We start from the raw sequence: 19717 nt of genomic DNA, 5'->3' as shown, positions 1-19717 counted from the left end.
TGCGTCCTCGAGGGGTCGCTATGGGAAACCTAGAGGACGCAGTTCGAAGTTCCCATGAAAGGGAAAGTCTGATCGATGAGCACCATTATCATGTTTGCCTCAGTCAGGTAAATGTGAATCTACGTGTGTTTGTAATTTCTTTACTGGTTTGTTTAATAGCCCTGTGCGCTGATGCTGATTGTCTGATAGAGGTCATTATGGAATAGAGTGAGTGTTGTTAATACTAAGGTCGTTACCTATGGATGTGTAAAGTAGCGTGGCAGGCAATCGTAGGAAATGCCCACTGGCACGATGCTAACATCAGGCACTAGACCGTCACTGATGGCCTGATGTACACGCGCCAGCCACTGCCCGCCGTGACCTCTGGACGCACAGATGCCCACGCTTAGAGAGGCCCCCTCTCGTAACAGCTCGCCAGTGAACTGTGGAGTGGAACAAAAGAGGAGAAATGAGAGATAAAAATGTTTGTGCGAAAATAGTGAGGCTGGACAGTTTTATGAAGAGGAAGCGATATGAAGCAGAAGAAAAAAATTAACCGCAATATCTGCAAAATCAGTCCAATACAAATCTAATTGAAAGCCTGTATGTTTGAGGCAAGCGTCTGTGTGCGAGAGGAGAGACAGATAAAAAGTGCTATAGCAAGAGAGAAAGTGGCAAGCTGATACTTCTATAGAATCAAATGGCACTTTTCTCACGCTTGGACAAATAATTATGATGATTCTGTCATCATTTACCTTCTTAGCCCATACGGCTCACTAACTTTTTTTCCGTGAAGCACACAGGGAAAATTTCAGGAGAATGTCAGCATTTAATGCAGTGACCAGGGTCTGTCAAGCTTGTCCAAAAAGGACAAGAATGCACTACAGAAATGGTACATGTGACTCATGTGCTATATTCCGAGTAGTGATATGTATGTGAGGAACAGGCTGAACTTTAAGTCGTTAAAAAAAACATCAAAAGTTATTAAATTATAAAAGCTCTGAAATCTTAATCATGCTTGCACATATTCAAACCAGTGTTAGTTATTTTACTATTATTTAAATGCTATTAAAGTATTAATTTGGAATTAGATTTTATTTTTATATTTTAATTTTAGTTTTTTAGTTTAATTTTGCTATGTGCTTGTCATTATTAGTTTTTTTTTAATTTCATAAAAAAATTAGCTTAATTTCAATGAATGAAAAGGATTTTAGTCATTGTGTGCTTCGAATTTGTATTAAGTGAAACACCATACATGTGTGAGGGAGCATTAGTGTAATGATATGATTGTTTGAATTTTTAGAAAACCTCACATTTGAGAGATTTCTTTAGACTTTATTTCCATATCGAGGGGTGAGAACCAGAAGGGCGTAAGTGACATTTCACCAACTTTACAGGAGGGCCAAAACAAAAACCAACAGGCTTAGTACGTTCAGAGTTAAGTCTTTTGGTTTCTAATGAATAACTCCAAAATTATTAAAAATTCACTTGTGTCCTTTTGGCAGTAGAAAGAGCTCATCAAGAGCTTTCATTTTATATATACGTATATCTCCATTTCACCAAAAATGTCACTTACGCCCTTCTGGTTCTCACCCCTCGATATGTGAAAGACTCCATGGTCAATCTTTGGTCACACTTGTGTTCATCTGGCTGTTATTAATTTTCACTAAATAGTTTTGTCTGTTGTCTCTGTAATAATATATAAATCATAATTTACTCATTCTCACGTCGTTCCAAATCCTTAAGAGTTATGTTCATCTTTGAAACACAAATGAAAATATTTTTAATGAAACCTGAGAGATTTCTGTCCATTCCACCTAAATTTGATGAACAAATGTGCTTAACACACAAGAACCAATGAGATTGGAAGTACAGCTGAGCTTCTGATTTCCATATTTGATGTGCTCTATGCATGTGTATTAATCAATGTTTATATGTGAATAAAAGTTAAATCCGTTCATCATATAAAATGATCGTAACTTTTCAGAAGACTTGGATTAAATTGCTCAAATCATATGGATTACTTTTACAATGACTTTATGAACTTTTTAAAGCATTTTGACTTTCAATGGAGAGACCGAAATCTCTCAGGTCTCATTAAAAATTTTAATTTGTGTTTTGAAGATAAAAGGATGTCTTATGGGTTTGGAACGTCATGAGGTTGAGTGATAGAATTTTCCCTTTACACCTTTTCTCATTTAAATATGAGAAAGAACAGCAGCGACGTTCTACAAAATTTCTCCTTTTGTGATTCATGCAAGAAAGTATGTCATAAGGGTGAGTAAATGACAATATTGTAAACTCTTTAACTCTCTCTCTCACACACACACACACACACACACACAGAGAGCAAGATCACTCCCAAATCCATCTTGAGAAGCCAGATAAGCTCATATGCTATTCCAGGCATGACAGATTATTTCCTCTGTTCATTTACACCAGCCAGAAGTCGTACATATGTATACAGTATATCTAATCAAAGCCCTTCATATTAATACTAATATCAGCTCTTCTTGCAATCAAGATCCTAATGCAGATTATGCCAAATCCAGTTTAAAACTGCTCTTACAATCACGACGTCCAAAATCTTGTAAATATTTCTTATAAACGGCTAATAAGACATTCCCTTCAAGAAATTCAGATAACAGTACGATTCTGACAGTAAATCTGGAGGCCGAGGAGATTTATTATCCACCTCCAGGCATCAGTGAGGCAGAGTAATGGGTTCAGCGACTCATGCAACCTCCCAATGAAACATCTGCAGTCCGCAGGTGCCCCATCGTCATGGGTACCGCTGCGCCCATCAAGGGCAGGTTACTAATGCAGCCTTCATCTGCCCTGAAAATGCAGGTGACTGTCCATCTTGAGACTAAAACGTATCGATGGGATTCAAAAGCAGTGTGTCTGTGCAAACGTCTTAAGTACGGTCCGGCAGCTCAGTGCCTGAAGTGACAGTCTGTTTCACTTGTCTTATCGTGTGTTGAATCTTGGCAATTCAAGCAGAGCAGCACACTCATCCTTTGTGGGGGCTTACGGGGGTCATGACTGGAGAATAGAGGCTGTCCATCTCAGCATCTCGCTCTGACTCACTGCCTTCTGGGAGCAAGACGACACCCAGCCTCTGAAGGATGGACCTGAGAAGAAAAAACGGCCTCAATTAACAGTGACTAATGGGACATTCCTTTAGGTTATTAATCCAACAAATAACAACATAGATGAGATTTAAAGAGGCCATATACTGCACTTTCACAGCACTTTGTTATTTCCTTGATGTCTATTCAGAGACAAGGTTAGAATTTCACAGGGTGCGTCTCAATCTGTTCCTTAGTTCAGTAGTAAGTGCACTGCCCAGGGATTAAGCCATTTCTAGTACAATTTACTATCAAAATAGCTCCAGAACTGCATTTTTTTTTCTTGCCTAGAAATGACCAGAACGCACCGTAAAAATCCACATGGCTACTGACTATATTCACTTTCTGGATATGTCATCATCACAAAGTCTTTTAAGTCACAGGAGGAGCAAGCCTTTATATTTGTAATTACACTACCATTCAAAGGTTTGGGGTCAACATGCAAAAACTGTAATATTGTGAAATATTAATGCAATCTGAAGTAACTGAAGTAATTTATTCCTGTGATGCTAAACTGAATTTTCAGCATCATTACTCCAGTCTTCAGTGTCACATGATCCTTCAGAAATCATTCTAATATGCTGATTTGTTGCTCAAGAACAGTAACGTTGCTTAATATTTTTGTGGAAAGCATGATACATATTTTTTTTACTGATGAATAGAAAGTTGAAAATGTATATAAACATTTATATGAAACAGGAATATTTAGAGACATTACAAATGTCTTTATTGTAACCATTGATTGATTGAAGTCAAGTCCATGCTGAATAAAAATATGAATTCCCTTCTTTCAAAAAACTCAAACTTTCGAACATAAGTTTTTATCTAAGGGAACTAATCCTGCAAACTTAAAATATTATTTGTTAGAATGAACATTTATTTATTCATTTATGTATGTTATTGTACTGACATAATATACTGTTTATCTTTTTTATGTCTGAATTCTATTATGCATCTACATTTTCTCCTTTGTTTAATATACAAAAGGCAGAACAAGCACATGTCAGAGTGGTTTAGTATGATGATGATCCATCCATTTCACACATTTAAGAAGTGCATAGTCTACATCAGTGGTTTTCAACCAATTTCAACCAATTGGTTTTCAACCAATTTTAAATTTAAAATGTATTTAAAATGTATTTTTAAATATATATTTTTTGATATATTAAAATAATCTAACTATAGCATACCCACAACCCTACATAGAATGAAGTTTGGAGAATGGATGGATGAACTATCACTATTATTAATCTAATCACTATCATTTAATTTAAACCACAAAAGAAAATCTAAATGTAAACTGAAATCATCTGAAAAAAATAATCGATAATTGGTTATTTGTCTTCTTATTGAGAAATTAAATGAATTAATGATTCACAAAATGAATCACTAATTAAATTTATCAATGCTCCCACTTTCTGTTAATAAAAAAAGTTTAAAAACAAGCAGCGTTGTCAATTAGAGCAGTAGAAAACCTATTGAAATGTTGAAAATATATCCTATTGTTTTGGATGGGAGGCCTTTGAGTAAAGAAATTATAATTGACAACCACTGGTCTACATAATATATTTACCTCTTCTTTCAAAAGTTTCAACTCTTTTTTTTTCAGTGAATTCATGGTACATTTGAAACTTGACCAAAACAACAGCTAATTTTGTTTCAGAAAATTAAAAAACTGAATTCTTCAAGCTGATCTACACTATAAATTTTGCATTCATATGTCAATCAAGCATTGCACCATAAACTTGATGCATATCATAAATATATTAACAATTACTGACACAGCAATCTGTATAAACAGCTATTAAGTAATTACTGATGTAGCCTTGTAAACAAAGCACAAACTTCCCCGCGTCCTGGAGTTTGTCTTCCGTTACCTGCAGGAGGAAACTATTTACCCCTACCAATCCCTCTCTGCGGTCGACTGCCGTTTCCAGCACTCTGTGCCATGATTCTTTAAGAATTGTACGTTTCATTACTTACCAAACCATTATGCCCTGTTAAATGTGTACAGGTGCTTCCATTGCTTGTGTAACAGACTGAATAAGTGCACTGTGCTTTAGAAACTGCTGTGTTTGCACCAAACTAGTGCAAAACAAATGAACAAGAACATTCTTTTAAACAAAACCAGCAGACACAAACAGAGCTGTGATGCAAGGAAAGCATGTGAACTGTGCGGGTATGTATGTGGTAAGAAGGTTTCTAAGCAAACTACAACTCTGTGGGCGCTACAGGGCGAGTATTTTTGTGGTTTCGGTGTGTGTGTATATATACAGTACATATACCTTAGCCAGGATTGTCGGACGTGGGCTGGGTAAATGGTGTAGGGAACCCTCAAGTTGTGGCAGAAAAGAGTCAGACAAATGAGAGCGTGATCGATGCCACTCTGCCGAACACACACATAGACCAGTGGAGATTTCTACAACACACACAGACAAAATGAGAGGACACTTCAGAGCAGTTAGAAATAGAGTTCAGCAGTAAGTGTACACTTGAAAATGAACCTATAAATGAACTGTTTTTGTACTTCAGAAAATGGCACTGCGATTGTGTTTCCAGACCCTTTGTACCAACTGTGCTAATATCTTCTGGTGCCTCCTTATTCAACATAAACACTGAGACCCAAGAGCAGGTTAAAGGTTACAATAGCCCTATTATAGCAAACACAACACTGTTCATCTTAACTCTAATCAAGTACTCTACCCATAATATTCTATCTATAAAACAATCATAAGATTTGTATACCTATAGTCTACACTGCAAAAACTTTAGTTGCCAAAAACAGCTGTTCATAAGAAGTATTTCAGACAGACTCAAATTGTAAATTGTTTTAGGGGGTCATATGATGCGATTTCAATTTTTCCTTTCTCTTTGGAGTGTTACAAGCTCTTGGTGCATAAAGAAGATCTGTAAAGTTGCAAAGACTAAAGTCTCAAATCCAAAGAGATATTCTTTATAAAAGTTAAGATTCAACCACGCCTACCTAAAACGGCTCGTTCTAACATGTCTACGTCACGATGTGGGAAGATTTGCATAACGCCGCCCAAATGTTCACGCAAAGAAAGAAGGCGTAACTTTGATTCTCGCTGTAGTATTGTTACCGCCACCGCCGCCATGTCGTGAAGGCGCTGTGTGTTTCGTTGTGAAAGCGAAACTACTTTGTTTGGCCTTCCAAAAGAGGACACAACTAGAAATCAGTGGTTAAGTTGTATTTACAACACTGTTCCTGAACAGTTCAACCCAAATATTCAGATGTAAGCAACGCATTTTATGGAGGACGAGGACTGTTTCCTGTGAGAGTAGCCTACAATGTCGGTGTCTGTTTCTATAAAGTGGGGCAATTCCAACTTTGCAAGGACAGTTTGGCGCTTCTGACTCACAGCCTAAGTACGTTTTCATATTAAAAGAATTAGCCACTGATGATTCAAATGCGACTTTTGAGCAGTGTAGAGTAGCGCTTGTTGTTTGTCTTTTCTCCGATCACAAATGCAAACATGGTTTTATGTTTACGCAGCGCGATAAGCAACGCAACGCATAAAAAGACAGTATAAGTCATTATAATCCATAATTATGTCCCCACTGGATGCAACAATAGCTGGCCAATCAGAGCACACCTCACTTTTCAGACCGATGAGCTTTGTAAAAATCGACGCGTTTCAGAAAGGCGAAGCAAAGAGGAGCAACAATAATGTACAGTATGTGGAAAATAATGTGTTTTTTGAACCTTAAACTGCATAAACACATTTCATTACACCAAATACACAAAATAATGTTCTTTTTAGCAACGTCATATGACCCCTTTAAAGTGAGCAACATGTCAAAACAACAGAGCTGTACACACCATAAGCACTCAGGGGCGTTTATGGCAATGATCTTTTGGCACTATATCCTCTAATATTTTTATCTAGAGGCAAACGCTCTGTACGTGTTGCTTCTTTCCCCTGCTAAAGATGTAAAGCTCTACAAGAGCTGCAGATGTGGTTATTTTAACTACAGTAGCAGAAACATGGTGAGCAGAAAAATAGATTGATACTTTTGTTAGAACACTGCAGAAAACGAGAATGCAGCAAATACAGTTATTTATATCCCTATATGTAATCATCTACACTCATGAGATTGAAAGTATATAGCTAAAAAACACTAGTTTTAAGGATACTTCAATATTTTTACTGGAAAACAAGGAAACAGTGTTGATAATAAATAGGATTTTTGCATTATACATACTGAATTCTTTCAAACGGTCTTTTTGTGGAGTTACACTGAGTGGTGCAAAAATGTATCTGTGCTATTCAGGTGGGCGGTGAGTATCTGACCTGCAGGTGAGCTCAATATTTTCAGGAATGATGCGCATGGATTGAGGCCAGAGAGATGATTTCTGGTTGTGATGTGGGATGGATGTTTAATTGGTTATAAAATCAGACAAACAGATGAGGTCTAATCGGTTCTCTGATGTTTGTTTCATATTGCACTTGCCCAATCGAATGCTACAAAAAGCTTTTCAAAGTGTGCTTTTACTTCCATATAAAGGGCTATGTGTGACCAAAAGCCTGAGGTGAAAAACCTGACTGCAATAAAAATAAATGTGTAAACAGGATAAATGGAGCAATAGGTTGAGAGAAGGCGAAAGAAAGAGGCACACACAAAAAGAGCATTTTGATAAAGAGAGCAGCCTTCAGCTTCATATATTTAAATCCCAATATCATACAGCGAAATCGAGAATAATTGAGCTTGGTTCAGAAAAAAAAACACTGCAAATGTGAAAAACAAATAAATAAAAAAGAAGAAACTTGAAGAAAAACAGTGGTGAAAGAAGAAAAGCAGCGAAGACTAATGAGATATAGGAAGAACAGAAGAATGAAAGCATTAAATGCATGAAGCACAGGATGCCTACAGGGAGGGAAAAACAGGTGATAGAATGGGGTGAAGAAACAAAGGCTGGATGTGTGGTTACCAGTTGTGTGGCACGATGTAAAGCTGCCAGCTGGTTGAGGTTGACCTGCACACTGCAGAACATTAAACTGAAGACCTTCAGCAACATCCAGCTCACCAGCCTGAAAGAGAGTGTGGTGAGAAATCAGTTGAAAATGATAACATTTCTACATGCAGATGGATAGTTGACATGACATGTCAAGCAGCAGTGACATTCTGCCCTTAATTTTAAGCGCTTTGTAATTATTTAGTGCAGCTATGCAGCTTTTGTGAACTCATATTAACTGAAAGGCTATATATTTGAGCTATTTTTTTTAAGTCAGAATAATTAAAGTGAACTGCAAAAAAGCTTCTGATGATTAAAATGGTGAAAAATACTGGTGACACGGACCATCTGAACACACAAGTTTCCTTATTTGATTAGTGACCAAGGAATGCATGAGGTGAAATATTTCTCCATTTGACATATCCTTGAATCCTAAAACTTCAATTTCAGGTTTAAATTGGATTTTAAATCTCATATTTTCAATGTGGACTTTTCGACCCTACCAAGGGTTATTTTTTAAACCTAAAGAAATGTGACCATTTTAAATTTCTGTTACACTTTGAATGCTGAACATCATATTATTTAAGTTTACAAAACAAAAGATCTACCTCAAGCATTAAGCAACTCTGAATGAACTTCAGAAGAATGACCAGGTGATTTGCTTTCAAAATGAGAACTGCATTCAGACCTGAGCAGGCAGGTGGAGATGAAGGTCTGTGTGAGGGCCAGAAGTCTGCCTAAGGCCCAATCCCAATTCTACCCCTTAACCCTTCCCCTTTCCCCTCCCCCTCCGTTTCGCGCGTTCACGTGAAGGGGTAGAGGTGTCTCAATTCTCTTTTGATTGGAGGGGTAGGGGTAGGGGAAGGGCCAGACAGCCCTTCAAACGAAGATTTTTCGAGACCACACTTCAAACGAAGGGGTATGAATTATCTGAGCATAAACCGGCTTCAGGGGCAACATGGCTGCCCGAGCGAACTAAAAGTCACATAAATGTAAGCATTTTTGGCATTAATAAAGATTTTAACGAAAAGTAATAATTTGTTTTATGTTACATTCAATCGTGAGTTCATATTTACGGTCATGTTACTCAAAGAAATGTTTGCAAAAAATCGCTAATATTTGCTAACTAACGTCATATCATTATAGACTGCACGATAGTGCCACAACATATTTTCATGTCTGATCAGGGCGATAATCTGATAATCAGAGAGAAATTTGAATTTAATCTCAATGGGAGCCTCACAGGAGCGCCTCTCAATCCTCAAATGCATCTCTCTCTGCTCTCTCCCTCTCTCTACACGTGGCATGTCATCTAATCAGTGACGAGTGCTCAAGCAAACCGCACCTCTCGCTGCCGTGGACTCTGTGCCGTCTGTCTCCAGCAGGGCTGGGGTGAACTTCACAGCCCCATACAAACAGCAAACAGCACCCCCGCCTTACTAACCAGCCACGGTACCTGAAAACACACACACACACACACACACACAATACACCCATGTACGTCCACTCACTTTTACCCGATTAGCAAAATAAAAAGGGGCCCTTATGTAAAGAGATATTGTATCACTCACCTCGGGACAATGAAAACAATCGGTGACCAATCAGCAATAGGTGAATACATCATATTCTCAGCATAACCAGGCTCCAAAATGTTAATTAGCTCAGCCCATGAAAGAGCAGGCTCTGATTCAGGACTATTAATTCAAGCCGAATTAAACGCTTCAGCTTCAGGATCTGCTGCGCTTGGCTTCTGACACATTCTAAAGTGGGAGGTGATTGAGAAGATAAACTGGGTGCTCACAGAGTCTGCCTCTGTGTGTTCTGATGCAGGAGAGACAAATCCCATTTATTTGCTTTAATAAAGTGTTTTCTACGAAGTTAGAAACACTTCTTCATGAGAGTCAACTGCTTTTAAATGCAGGGGTGAATCCCCTAAATTATCATTCTGTTTGTGTGTGCAGAATACAGAAGTCAGTCCAGAACTCAAGACGGATGACATGCTAATAATCACAGAAACGTTTTGCATAGAAACATGGATTAATTGGGTCAGTTTAATAATGCTCACATTTAGAGAAAACATTGATTATTGATATCAAATTAAGCAAAATTGAATGGAAAAAAACACTAAAGGCAATTTTTGTCACTCCCATAAATGCATAAAACATTTTTTTCCTGATGTGTGTATTGTTGGGAGAAACTAAGAGTACATTTTAACTAATAGGTTTTCCAGTAACAAGCTACTTTTTCCAACCATCAGCATTGCAGCATGACAACATGCTCCATTGCTGGTTTAATTATGTCATATTACATTTTGTACACTGTTTTAGAGACTATAATCGAACACAATCTCCTGAACTCTCTCAAGTAGCATTAGGAAATCCAATTTATTTTGATGAATCTTAGTTCTATATAAATTAAATATAAAGAAATATTTAATAGCTGCCAGGGCTGTACGTTAACTTTTTTTTCACATAGCACTGGTGCTACAGAGGTTGAAAGTTTTGTAGCACAGGCCAAAAAGTTGTAGCACAAGTATAAAACGTCTGTTATCATGTCTGAAACAAACACAAGTAATGGACCAGTTTTTTTGTAGCACGTGCGACATATATGTCGCACTGTACAGCCCTGGCTGCTGTTCATCACTGTTTTCTACTCAGTTACAATATATACTGTAAACTAGAATGTTTCTAGTTTTTTTAGTTGTATTTGTTGTATTGAAGAAATCTGAAGCCTTTTTGGTGAATGAAAAGATTTAAGTAACTGGATGAAACAAAATCCCCATTAGAAATCAATGTATCAGCGATGTCACCTTAAACAGATATCAATATATTGTGATAGATAAACATACCTATTATAATTACTTGTTAGTAGTCATACACTAAAGTCAGAAAATTGTTTTTTGAAAGAAGTGTCTTACCGAGGCTGCATTTATTTGATCAAAATACAGTTAAAACAGTAATAATGTGAAATATTATTACAATTTAAAATAACTGTTTTCTACTTGAATATATTTTGAAATGTAATTTATTGATGTAATGCAAAGCTGAATTTTCAGCATCATTACTCCAGTTTTCAGTATCACGTAATTCTTCAGAAATCATTCTAATATGCTGATCTGCTGCTTAAGAAGCTCAGTTATTATTATTATTCATGTTGAAAACATTGCTGCTTAATATTTTTGTGGAAATTGATTTTTTTCAGGATTTCTTTAATGAATTATTTAATGAATAGAAATAGCATTATTTGTATAATTTATTGATGTAATGCAAAGCTGAATTTTCAGCATCATTACTCCAGTTTTCAGTATCACGTAATTCTTCAGAAATCATTCTAATATGCTGATCTGCTGCTTAAGAAGCTCAGTTATTATTATTATTAATGTTGAAAACATTGCTGCTTAATATTTTTGTGGAAATTTATTTTTTCAGGATTTCTTTAATTAATTATTTAATGAATAGAAATAGCATTATTTGTAGGATAGCACGTATTTGTTAAATATCGTATGTATTTTAAATATCTTATGCTGTTATCTTACTAATACCAAACTTTTGAACATCAGTGTATAAATAAAGCAATAAAAAACACTGAAGCCTTTCATAGCTTCAATGAAGTTGGTTCGTTTTTTGTTAGTAGCTTGTAGTGAAGCCAAGTACTTTTTCAAAACAGTAGTTTGCCTGTAGCTGAACTACTTTAAAAGACTAGCTTGTGCTTGGAGAGCTGCAGTTTCAAAGTATCCTCCCTGCACTGGTGTGTGTGTGGCCGATAGGACTCAAAAGTGTACAAAAAGGGTACCCTTTCACAAAAGGGTAGTGGGGTTGTGGAAACCACACTCGATTGTGGGTCTGCGATGTAAAAAATGAAGAGAAAGTTATTCTAGGGCTCTTTATTTTCCGACTGAAGTGCATGTGCCAGGCTTGCGAGTCAGAAACGCAAACAGTAATTACACTCGAGCAGTTTGAAGCCAGAGTTGAGAGATGCATTGTTATTTTAATGGGCTGGATGGGGAGGGCTTGAGTCGAGTGAAGGATGTGCACTTACCCGGTGTGTGTCTCGTTCACACACGTCAGGCTCTGAAAGCCCAGAGGAGAAGTTTTACGCAGCAGCTTCAGACCCTGAGAGTGGCAAAAGGATATTTGATCAAACTTGATGGAGAGCGCGCTAACCAGCCTCCATCACAGTTCAAAGTCTGTTCTGCTGTCCTATATAGACTGAGATAATGACACACTTTAGGGAAGCCTTTGCGCTTTCAAAATAGCACCCTATTAGTTCCACTATAAATCATAGCCTGAAAGAAGTTCAAGAATTGTGCCTAAACAAAATACTTCCAAACTAAGATGTTTCTCAAAATATGCTGACATGCAAAGCAGTTGCTAAATGATAAAATAAAACGTTTAAAAGCGCTAGTTTCTGATTGTTTTGTTTTTACCTCCTTTTATTTGACAGAGATTGAGAAAGTGACAAATTCATTCAGGATATGTTACATCCCAGGTGTAAAACACGATCTCTCTCATATTTAAAATAAGTTATCATTAAAATAAATAAATGCTGGTTGTACAAAGCAAAGCAGACAGAAAAGTGTCTTTTAATCTCAGTGACAGGGTTAGTTTAAGTGTGCTACCGTACAATTAGTCTTTTCAAGCGTCTGTATGAGCTCCCAACAATTCATCACCAAAAAGTGTCTAGAACAGACGTTTTTGAGAGGCTGTTAATATAGTTGGAAGTGGAGTAATAATATGTGTTTTTTGTGTGTGCTGCCATTTAGGTCAACCATAACTAACATGATCACAGCCCTCGCAGCATCAGCCCTCTTCAAAGCTCTCAAACAAACTAATTACTTCTGGAATTAAGACAACTTTTTAAATAAACTTTCATAATTGAATAACTTTGGTGTATTTTCTTTTCTGTGTAGCAGTATAGGAACCACTTGAAATTAAAGAGTTAGTTCCTGAAAAGTGAAATCTATCATATTTTTTCCAGAATACAATTTAGGTCACTATTTGCTGCAAATGTTCTTTTTTTTTTGTTTTGGTAAGAAACTAATGGTACTGTTCAAAAGTTTGGGGTCAGAATTTTTTTTGTAATTTTTATGAAAACTATTAATATTTCAAATAAATGCTATTCTTTTGAACTTTACTTTGAACTTTTAAGACTGGAGTAATGATGCTGAAAATTCAGTTGTGCATCACAACAATAATTTACACTTTAAAATGTATTAAAACAGAAAACAGTTATTTTAAATTGTAATAATTTTTCACAAGATTACTGGTTTTACTGTATTTTAGATCAAATAAATGCAGCTTTGGTGAACAAGAAAAAAAACACTTACTGACCCCAAACTCGAACAGTAGTATATATTTCAATATGGTGAGTTAAGACATGCTGCACCAGAATTTAAAACAATAAACTGAAAAAGTATTCATGTTACTGCAGAAAAAAAGTGAATTTGCAACTTCAGATCTCACAATTACAACTTATCTTAAAATGTGACTTAATCTCTTATTTTAAATTGATCTCACTTTTTTTTTTTTTACTTCGAGGCAGAAACAGGTTTCCATAGAAAAGAGACGAAGATGAATACATCCTGCTAATCATCTCCTTTTGAGCTCCACAGAACGACATGATTGTGAGTACATAACTATTCCTTGCAGGCACTGATTTAATAATGATCTGCGTAAAACTAGGAGGGCAAATGCAGGCATCTCAAAAAGTGGTTGCTACGCCCCTGGTTCTGATCGTTTTATTTGACATAGCTGTTAAATAAAATCCATGCATGCATTTTAAATGACTTTTAATACAAACACCAAATGGCTCAAATATGATTTATCTGGCTGGCAGGCTGGTCTGAGAGGGTTGAGATTAATAGATTCGTTCAGGAGGGGTTCGATCCAATAACCCTCTGATTACCGCTCCATTAGCCCTGCTCTCCCAGCTCTCAGCACGATGTGTCCACTGGGACCAGTGCTGCTGGAAACAAGCTTAGTCATCTGCAGTTTTCTAAAAAGCTCTTCATAGCACAGGAGGAACTATGCTCTTGAGTGTTCATTATTTTTCTCTCCACTCCTAATCCCTTTTTTTCATGCTATTCCTACCGTAAGTAACATGTTCGCTTGCGCTCTGAAATCCCTTTGATCGTCCCTCATGATATGGGTTTGTGAAAGCAGTGTCTGAGGTTTTCAGGTGAGCCTAAATCTGTGTACTTCCCCGTCTGCCTCTGGCTGTTTGTCCTTTTATTATCTTCAAATAATCCTTTCATCCCTCTCGTTTTCTCACCAGACTCTCCGGGGTGCACTGGTGACAGCACTGTCCAACCAGCGGCCTGAACCTGCTCAGGAAAGGAGCCGCGCTTTTCAACTTCCTCTTGATTTTCACACCCCACGACAGCTACCAAAAGGGAGAAACACACACACAGAAACATATAAAAGGGTTTGCTGGGACACAAAGAAAGGAATAAACCGAGGATTCAAACCCAGTGCTGGGCGTGATAAAACCGTCAGCACTTTTTCCACATATTTCAAGCCGAGATAAGAAACAATGCTCCAGCCAATAACACAGCTCTTGTTCTCAGCGCCGGGATGCAACATGTTCCAATTTTATCACATCTTTCATCGCTCCATTTGTTTCACATTTTCCAACATCAAAGCAGGACAGATCAATGTTTGAATGCAAACTGCACAGGGAGGGGAGGAATATGAAGTCTATTCATGAGTGGTTACTACAACAGTGTCGCAATTGATGGTAAAATTGAATCGCAATCAGTTTGGGCCTTTGTGACAGAATGGCGTCCCCTGAAAGATTTCTACTGAAGATGACATCAATTTAGATTGATACTAACCATAACATTTTAGCACAGACAGATAAGAGACATGGCTGGAGACAGTAGGACTGATTTCTCATCATTCAAATCCATCTCAACAACCGACGCTATTACAAAGTCTCTAATCATCATCTGTGTGGGAAATATCACTTACAGCAATCAATTATTAAATAAGACTGCATAATGGATCGGGGGGCTCCAGCACCCAGGTTAATTCTTTTAATCTCCTTTTCAACGGAAAAAAATGTCTGCTGGTAATGTTTCATTAGCTCGGGCTCACAGACTCCCTGTGTCTGTCTTTGGAGTAATAAAAGCACGAGAATATATAGTGTGATGTCCAGAGGAGCTGCATTAGGCTGTAATGTTTTTTAATTAAAATTCACTACAGCTCATATTTCAGATCAGATGAGAACCGAATGCTTTGGTTTTTAGGAGTAAAAGAGAAATATAAAAAAAAAAAAAACCATTCAAAGTAGCTCACTAAATATTTAAATTAAAAAAGGTTTTGTTTGCACTGCAAACTTGCAAGGATTGTTCAGACTAAGATGCATTAAATATCTAATTTCATTTAGATTTTAAACCATCTATGAATGTGGTTTGGTACGTGCTTGTAAAACTGTGAATTTTCTCTGTTGTGTGACCTGAACAAGGCCTAAATATAGAGTTCTAAACAGGCACCACAGGGAGTACTTAACCATTTTCTAAGTGGACCTTTTGCCATAGCTCTTGCTAAAGGTGAAGCATATAATTTTTCAAATAAAAAATGTCAAACTACTTTCTGTCTGATGGTGCAGGAAATGTATATACATGTACAGCATTTTCAATTAATTACCTAGACTCTGGAGGCCTGCCACAACTTCATAATGCATAATCCCTTCTCATAACAATATGAAATATCTCAAATCTCTCTAATCTAGTGTTTTGTGCAATTGCTTTGGGAAAGCATCTTTCAATCGAACTAAAATCAAAATTGCAATATGGCTCATTGTGCTTATCAAATTGCAAATGGCTGTGATTTAATTAAATAAGCACATAGTCTAATGCGCTGAAGGATTCAGAGTGATGTGTGACATGCAAGCAGTTCATGATACAATGTTTTTATTGTATCATGCTCACAGTAAATTCTGCTCCATCTTTCCGCTCTCCATGTGCTGTGCGTTTAACACGCATTTGGCAACACAATATGTGCCAGTTAAGCTTTATTTTCACATTCTCATAAGATGTTTGTGGACAGATGATTCCAGCTATTAACCATTATTATTTTCAGAATAGAAACAATTTAGGGCAGGTTCTATGCATTGGTTGTTGACTGGAATTTGAGATGCACTCAACAGTGGAGGCAGATGAATGTGGGCTTGCAGTCGACTGTAAGAAATGGACAGGGCTAGATGAAGTCCTGCATACTTCACCAGAGAGAAATCTGTCGTCCAGCTATGACATTTTGATTAATAAAAAAGCAAGTGAAGAAATTAATTCCTAAGTATTTTACATTCTTTTTCATTACTATTTTACAATATTTTATTATTCAACAAAGACTTTTTTATTCTGTTCAGTTTGTTTTGATATAAACAAACTGACTGATATAATAATGTTCCTCTTTATTATATCATTATGAAAATAACTATATTTCATGTTTGGTGTCACTGATCAGTACTTGGACCATCACTGACACCAAACCTAGAAAAGAAAAAAAAAAGAGAGAGAGAGAGAGAGAAAAAAAATTGGGAACACTGCCCTAGCAAATCGTTTTGTACAAAAAGTCTGCCTGGTTCTGCACCCTGCATTACCTAGAATTGTCATGGCTCTGTGCAGAAAATGTTCTCTTCAACCTAATAGACTGAGAAAAAAGAAAACTGCTCATTGAACCCTTGCTCAGAAAACTAAGTGTATTTCCAAGTAATTCAATAATTTTGTAAAGCCACCATCTGGTTATTACTTCATGGTACAAAGCAACAACTACATCTAACCTCATTCCTGACCAGGTTAGTACATCTATGTCTTGCGTCAATTATATATATATATATATATATATATATATATATAAAAGATATAACGAGGTCACAAAGGTTCCACATGATTGACTCCTGCCAGATTGTGGGTGTGAGCGCTTTGGCCGTGTGTGTGCATTTATTAACAGAAGCCAGAGTTTCCTAATGCTTACCTGGTGGTGTGCTTTGAATCTGATTATGATAATCACCATCATTACAAACACAGATAACATTTTTCAATCTGATACTGCAACCCTAATGAACCAATCAAAAATAGAATATATTTGAGGTCATTTTCATCAGCGTTTGATGGGACGCAGCTTCTGTGGGAATTTATCAAAGACATTTTTGATTTCAGCTTGTTTTTCAAACAATTTGCAAGTGATGAAATCTGATCTTTATGTTCAGACAGTGACATCACCATCTGCAGCGTAACACACTATTAATAAGATTTGAGTTGGATACAGAAATAATATTTTTTTTCTGCCTACCTGAACAAAGCTTTTGTCTTCTTCAATGTTCTTTTCTCATCAAAAAACAAGAATCAGCAAAGATGATGTCACATTCTTACATTTCCCGCTGTATTACACAGTAGCTCATTATTTGTGTTACGCATCCAACCTGCCCTAGAAAAATAGGACTACTAGATGATCAAAGACCCAATCAAGAACCCTCAAGTGGACTGTCTGAGATAATCTACATATGAGTACTGTTCAGGTGAACTGAAAGTCAGCAGCTCTTAGGGGGTAAACCAACACTGCCGACAACAGCTGGGAGAAGATGGGATGTCGTTTAGACTAATCGTCTGCAGCTGGTCTGAGTTACGAATTCAATTATGTACTAGAAAGTAGGTAGATTTGGAGAGAGATGGGATGAGTGAAAATATGACAGCAAGAGAAGTCCTTGGGCTTTAGATGTATGTACTGTTGACAGATTTGGACTATATAGCATATACTGTATAATGATCGGGCAATATTGAGAGCTCAAATTCAGGTCAGTACAATTTTCGTTTTGGAAGAAATTAATGCTTTTATGCAGCAAGAATACATTAAATTGATCAAAGTGTCAGAAATTTCAAATAAATACTACTCTTCTTGAAAAAATGTAACACAGAATGTCAACAAAAACATTAAAGGGATAGTTCACCCAGAAATGAAAATTGCCTCTTGATTTACCTACCCTCAAGCCATCCTAGGTGTCTGACTTGAAATAAATGAGCCAAGACATTTTTTTAAATAATTCTGATTGTATTCGTCTGAAAGCAGAGTCATATACACCTAGAATGGCTTGAGGGTGAGTAAATCAGGAGGCAATTTTCTTTTTTTTTCCTTTTTTTGGGTGAACTAGCCCTTTAAACAGCACAACTGTTTTCAAAATTGATAATAATGAGAAATGTTTCTAGAGCAGCAAATCAGCATCTTAGAATGATTTCTGAGGCTTCAGCTTTACTATCACAGGAATAAATTACACTTTAAAATATGCTGAAATAGAAAACAGTTATTTTGTATTGTAATAATATTTCACAATATTACTGTTTTTATTGTATTTTTGATCAAATACCATATATACTGTACAAATACCATAGACACTACAGTACAGATATTACTGGCATGGCCTGACAAAAAAAGAGAGAGAGGGAAAGATTTGCAGATAGATGAAGTACACAAAGATTTCGCTGAATGTAAGTTAAAAGTAACTCAGCCTTAAATTACATTTAATCTAAACTTCCTGCAATCCTTTTAAACATGCATTCTGTTCTAACCCCATATATAACAGCAAGATGTGTCATGTAAAATGAAATGTCTTACCGCAGGGCGTTTGGGCTGGAAACTGGAAGGATTTTCACTGACTGGGTCCATGATTCTTCTGAATTGCTGCCCTAACATCAGAAGAAATCCTGAAGGAATAAAAATTCTAGATTATAAAAATTGCATATCAGGAGGTGTGTTTCAGTAGCTCTAACATGTCAAGTGAAACAAAAACAAACATGATGCAACAAGAGACAATGCACTTTAAATGAGAAATAAACTCAATAAAATAAAATAACTTTTTTGTTATTTTAAGGTTTTATTGAAGCTGATCAGCTGTGGGCACAGTAGGAGCTTCATGAAATGTCTGCTTTGGTGTTCCTCAGGGAAAAAAAAGTAACAGAATATGGGTTTGGATTGACAAGGAGAATAAATAATCTTTGATCTGAAAAATATGAAAGTTTAGCATCAGTTATGCTGTAGTATTGATGACATCTACTGCTGACCAAACATAAAACACAGCAGGAACATTCACTCTGAATTTATGGGGAGTGCAAATTATTTTTATTTACACAGCAGCATTTATTTCATGACAGTGAATCTGGTCCCACTTTATATTAGGTGGCCTTAACTACTATGTACTTACATTTAAATTAATCATTTGGTGCAATGCACTTATTGTGTACATACATGTGTTTACATTGTACTTATATATTTTTTAAATACCTATATGTAATTACATCTGTAATTAATTTCTGTAATAACATTTATAATTACACTGTTGACCCATCCCTTACGTCTTAACCCACCCTTAAACCTTCCCATACCACCAAATCTCTTCCTAACCTTACCCGTATCCCACCTCAATAGCAGCAAAAGTGTTTTGCAATACAATATGAACACAATAAGTATATTGTACTTATTTTTTGATGTAAGTACATAGTAGTTAAGGCCACCTAATATAAAGTGTGACCGTGAATCCTTCTAGAAAATTGAGGGAACACATGTTGGAAGTTTTCAAGCTGTATAAATGCGTGTCTTTCACTGCTTCTGCATTAATACTGAAATCCACTGAGCTTCTT

The 19717-nt window shown here is 36.5% G+C and overlaps 1 pseudogene; it reads right to left on the bottom strand.

Moving 5' to 3' along the window:
• The window catches only part of LOC107703136 (glycerol-3-phosphate acyltransferase 2, mitochondrial-like), a 35910-nt pseudogene extending 17162 nt beyond the window's left edge, over positions 1-18748 (bottom strand).
• Positions 18749-19717: the final 969 nt, after the last annotated feature.

Source organism: Sinocyclocheilus anshuiensis, unplaced genomic scaffold, assembly GCF_001515605.1.
Source record: "Sinocyclocheilus anshuiensis isolate Anshui unplaced genomic scaffold, SAMN03320099.WGS_v1.1 scaffold794, whole genome shotgun sequence".
Classification (NCBI taxonomy): Eukaryota; Metazoa; Chordata; class Actinopteri; order Cypriniformes; family Cyprinidae; genus Sinocyclocheilus; species Sinocyclocheilus anshuiensis.
This window is presented reverse-complemented; position numbering and strand designations above follow the sequence as displayed.